The sequence below is a fragment of the Panicum hallii genome, chromosome 7 (genome assembly GCF_002211085.1).
Source record: "Panicum hallii strain FIL2 chromosome 7, PHallii_v3.1, whole genome shotgun sequence".
In the NCBI taxonomy this organism is placed as follows: domain Eukaryota; kingdom Viridiplantae; phylum Streptophyta; class Magnoliopsida; order Poales; family Poaceae; genus Panicum; species Panicum hallii.
The window spans coordinates 29,927,907-29,933,033 of record NC_038048.1 but is presented as its reverse complement, the minus strand read 5'-3'; the positions used below and the strand labels follow the sequence as shown (position 1 = coordinate 29,933,033).

Genomic DNA, 5,127 nt, shown 5'->3' with positions numbered 1-5,127 from the left:
ATCAATAATTTATGGCTGATATGAAATATCTTGTATGGTTGTAATCAGTTTTGAAATCTGTGTGTTATTATTAAATATTTTCTAGTGCTGAGGTGCTGCTCATTTATACAGATGGCATTCACTTCAAGCGACTCTAATGAAACTGGGATAGCAAGTAATTCAAGTGAATCAAGTGGTTGGATGTATGAAGCTGCTGCAATTGCAGCTTATGCAATGGTTGATTGTGGGATACCTTCATCTGCAAAGAAGCCAAGGAAAGTGCCGAAGGAGACAGGTTTTCAGTGGGTTCAAAGGCAGCTAAGTGATCCAGAAAGTTGCTACGACATGTTTAGAATGAGAAGGTCAGTATTCTTCAGCTTGCATGAGGTCTTGGTGAATAATTATGGCTTAGCATCTTCGGATGAGATGTGCTCAATAGAAGCTCTTGGCATGTTTCTATGGATGTGTGGTGCCCCTCAGTCAGTTCGCCAAGCAAAATATATTTTTACGCATTCCTTAGAAACTATTAGTAGGAGGTTCAATGATGTTTTGGAAAGTGTTCACATTTTGGCTGCTGATAACATTAAACCTAAAGATCCTTCTTTTGCTGTGGTACATCCAAAAATTAGAGAGCATAGATCTTGGCCTCATTTCAAAAATTGCATTGGCGCGATAGATGGAACCCATATTGAAGTCACTGTACCAGCATCAGAGCAGGCAGTACATATGAATAGACATGGATATTGTAGTCAAAATGTTATGGCTGTTTGTGATTTTGACATGAGATTCACATTTGTGGTGGCGGGATGGCCTGGATCTGCTTATGATACACGTATATGGAGGGACACTTTGTATGGCAAGTACAAGGATAAATTTCCACATCCTCCTCAAGGAAAGTTCTATCTTGTTGATTCAGGTTATCCAAATCGAAAGGGTTATCTAGCACCGTACAAAGGTCAAAGGTACCACATTCCAGAATTTCAAAATGCAGGGCAACCGATTGGATTGAAAGAGGTGTTCAACCATGCTCACTTATCACTTAGAAATGTTATTGAACGTTCATTTGGAGTCTTGAAAATGAAATGGCGCATTCTTCAAATGTGCCAAGCTACCCAATGGAGAAGCAAACAATGATCATAATTGCTTGTATGGCGTTGCATAACTTTATTAGAGATAGTAATTTGAGTGATGTGGATTTTGATAGAATGGCAGCAGATGAGACGTATATCGATGAGGATGAGGATGGGGACATGGGAGCTAGTACAAGTCAATTTGTGGATGAAGAAGATATGGAAGGTGTACGTGATGTCATTGCGCAAGCATTGATGGGAGGTTACTAGATATGTAATATTTGCCCAAATAACTTATGTAACAATCATGAATTATCTAATATATAATTATTTAATTTGTGTTGTTAATTATTTTATTATTAGTTTGTTATTATAAATACATAAATATACATCTATACATACTAAATACATGTATTCAGACAACAGGGAGAGTATTTCAGTCATTTCCCACTTCTGACAGGGTTTCAGCCCATTCAATAAGCAGTCTGCCAAACATCTAACTTTTGTGACCAGCTGCTTCTTCAACCAGCTGCTTCTCTGGCCAGCTGGCTACCAGCTGGCTTCTGAACAAGTTCCAGCTGTCCCAAACAGGGCCAAAGTCTAAAACTAGATAAGTGATGGATAAAGGAAAAAAGATTAATCAACTGTGCCATTTCAATCTTATTACAGTGAAGAAATCATGAAGTATAGGGGACTAGAAAGGGAAAGAAAGAGTTTCCTAAAGTACTTAAAAAATAAAGACCTCCTAAAGTTAAAGTCGGAAGAGGATGGTGAAAATCGAGCGGAGGGAAAATAAAGAGTTGATCTTGCTTTTGCTTCCGCACCGTTGCTGTTGCATTCACACGGATCACACCATTAATCATCCAGCTCCAGCCGGCGGCCGCTCAGCTTCACCAGCCACCGCCTTCGTCAACCAATGTCGCCGGACATCGCGTCGTGCAGCAACCGTGGCGCTGCCGGCCTCAGGCACCTCCGGGTGCTGCTGCCGTTCACCTGCGACCATAGTTTTGAATTATCGGTTAAAATGTTTAGCGATAGAGCTGCTGTTACAGTGTTTAGCAGGGTACAGCTAACATTTAACAGGCCGTAGCTGGATTTAGTAGGCTAAATATCATATAGGCCGTGCTTTGTAACAGGTATAGCCGCTGTGGCCATAGCCAACTATTTAAAATCTTGACTGCGACAGTGTGGTAAGAGCAGCGCTTTCACCTGTCGCGCCGCTCGCCCAGGCGCCGGTCGGCGGCTGTGACTCCGCCCCCACTAAAACTCACCCGATCTTGTCACTTTGCAGCGGATCCCTGATGGGCTCACCACAGAAATCGGCGCCGAGGAGGCCTTCGTCGTCGCCCCATACGGCGGAAAGGGCAGGCTCCGGCGCGTCGAGGTCAGGTAGGACGGCGACGACGTGTTCCTAGGGCGCAGGTGGCCGGAATTCGCGGGCGCGTGCGGCATCGCCGGGGGTGGTTCTTGGTCCTCCGCCACCACGGCGGCGGCGTGCTCACCGTCAAGGCATTCGACGCCAACCGCTGCCTCAGGGAGCTCGCAGTCCGACCCCCTGCCGGTAGACATCGATTCTTGGACCCTTTCTTAGTTGTCGAAAATCTTTGAACTTTTTCCACTAAGGAAGAAGTCCAGATTACCCCCCTCATCTCTTTCCTTGGTCTAAAATGCAACCCCCATCTCCAAACCCAACCCGTCTAAATGATTCTGCGATCTCTGCAAACCACGTACCCCCCCTCACCCGCGCCAGTAGCCCCACTGCTGCCAGGCTGAAAACCGGGGTGAACTGGCCGCGGCGGTTGTCACGTATGTGGTTTAGACGGGTTTGTAGATGGGGGTTGTATTTTAGACCACGGCGGACTTCTTCCTTCCACTAATGGTGTCAAAGTCTCAAGAAATTGAAAGTTCTTCACCTTTATGTCACGGCTTGCTTGTCCGGATAGCAACATTTCAGACTTTCAGTCCCTTGTGTGATTTTACCCTTCTCTTCCATTGTAGAATTATACCTTCAGTAGGATCATTTCTTATTAATCGTTCTTGAAAAGGTGAAACAGAAATATCAATCATTTTGGTGATCTGCTTGGACTCTGGAAGGCTAATTTTGACACTTCAATTTTTGGAGTCCCTTTCTACTGCCAAATAGCAACTGGGTCAATTTGTATGTTCAGTATAAATTTACTGTTTTTAACTCATATTTTGTTCAGTTGAATAACCCATGAGTGGCACAGATACTTCCCGTAGGCCACAGTTCATCAGTGTGCTTCCACCAGATTCCATGGAAAAGTTGGTTAGTGACAGTAACAGTGCTTCCTTTTCTTTTGCTGAACTTTGTTTTATTTTACTAGAATGGTCTGATTTTAATCTGTTAATGTGCTCGTGCAGCTAATTGCTGCTAAGTTTGTGCAAAATTACATGTGTAAGGGGCTCATGAACAATCGTATGGCCATCCTTTTTGGCCCCTTGGGTAAAATTTGTCAAGTTGAGCTCAAGATCAATGGGCCAGACAACTTTCCTTCAGGTGGTTGGTCACAATTTCTTGAGCTTCATGGCATCACTGAAGCTAATTGTCTGCTATTAAGGTATGAGGGTAACATGGCGTTTACAGTCAAAATTGTTTGGGCCTGATGGATGCCAGATAAAGTCCAAACACAATGGTATCAGAATTCAACAAAGTAAGGAAAAAATTAATAAGTTTATGGTATGATTTAATATGTTTGCAGTGGATCTGAATGTGAGTTACATACTAAAGTACATGTCTCTTTTTGCGTTATCAAGTATCAACAGTACTTGATATTGAAATGCAGCAGGAGTTACCCTCTGCTTCCATTCAAAAGTGTGAGAGGAAGAAAGATCAACTATGTAGTGAAGAATGGAAGAAACCAAAAGCCTCCATGACTTCTCTGAACAAGGCTCCATTCCAGAAGAAATCCTTCTATGAGATTGGCCCCCCATCTTGGATAAAGAAAGTGATCAACACCAGCACACTTAAATATCATCTTGTAAGCACAACTATTTCCTCATTTATTGAGATAGAATTTTGTGTACAACAAGAATGCGAGTTGAAAAGTTTGTAGAGTGGCAAACCTTTTTATTTTCTCATGGAGAAATGGAGATCAACATGTTTGAGTTGATGCTCCAACTAGCAACTATACTGGGATATGCACATGCAAATCAGAAAAAACAAATCAGTATATTAAAGTATTAGATTTAGTTCATATAATATCAGCTTTGTATAAACAATTTTCACATATTTGTACTTGAAAAGATATTGTTATGGAACCCAACCAATGGAGTCTCGATCTAGAAGTTAGTGTTTATTCTCTTTGACATATACTAAATCCTTGACCACATACTGAAACAATTACGGATGCTATTATTACAGTCTTTGGCCAAAGATTTCTGCAATGCGATTGGGTTGCGGGAAACTTGTGTGATCACTCTCAAGACCTCTATGGACAGTACTGAATCTTGGCAGGTGCATGGTCGCACAAGCGAGAATTCCAGCTACCTGATCTCACATGGTTGGAAGAGGTTCTGTCAGGAGAACAGTCTCAAGGAAGGAGACATTTCCACCTTCTATGTCGTTGGAACTACACTGTGGCATGTTGTTATCATGTCTAATACATTAACATATACTAAAAATGCAGCAGGAAACCCCTTCTGCGGCCAGTAGCAAGTGCAAGACTGACAAATATATTTCAAGTAGTTAAGAACAGAAGGGGCCAAATGGTCCCCCTGACTCCAAATAAGGCATCATCTAAGGAAAAATGTGCTTTTGAGATTGGGCCACCAGCTTGGGTGAAGGAGATCAACACCAGCACAATGGAAAATGTGTTTGTAAGCACAATCTCTTGTCTATTTGTATGAGCAAGAAATTTGATATACTTGTGCCCATTATTTAGAAGAAACGTGAACTGAAATTTTGCTAGGATATGGCATCTTATGACTTTTGCCCCACAAAGAACCTTTGATGCTTCAATTACCTATAATATGTGTGTGCATGGTATCACAAGAGGAAACAAACCTGTATATTGAAATACTTGTTTTGATATAGTCTCAGTGTTTGTACGGCATTTGG

The 5,127-nt window shown here is 42.1% G+C and overlaps 1 long non-coding RNA gene across 1 annotated transcript; it reads left to right on the top strand.

Annotated features, from left to right (window-relative positions):
• The first annotated feature begins 2,920 nt into the window (after positions 1–2,920).
• On the top strand, positions 2,921–4,850 carry LOC112901506. Its single transcript, XR_003230313.1, has 3 exons — positions 2,921–3,721; positions 3,825–4,048; positions 4,432–4,850. It is a non-coding gene; the product is annotated as an uncharacterized LOC112901506 (long non-coding RNA).
• The last annotated feature ends 277 nt before the right edge of the window (positions 4,851–5,127 follow it).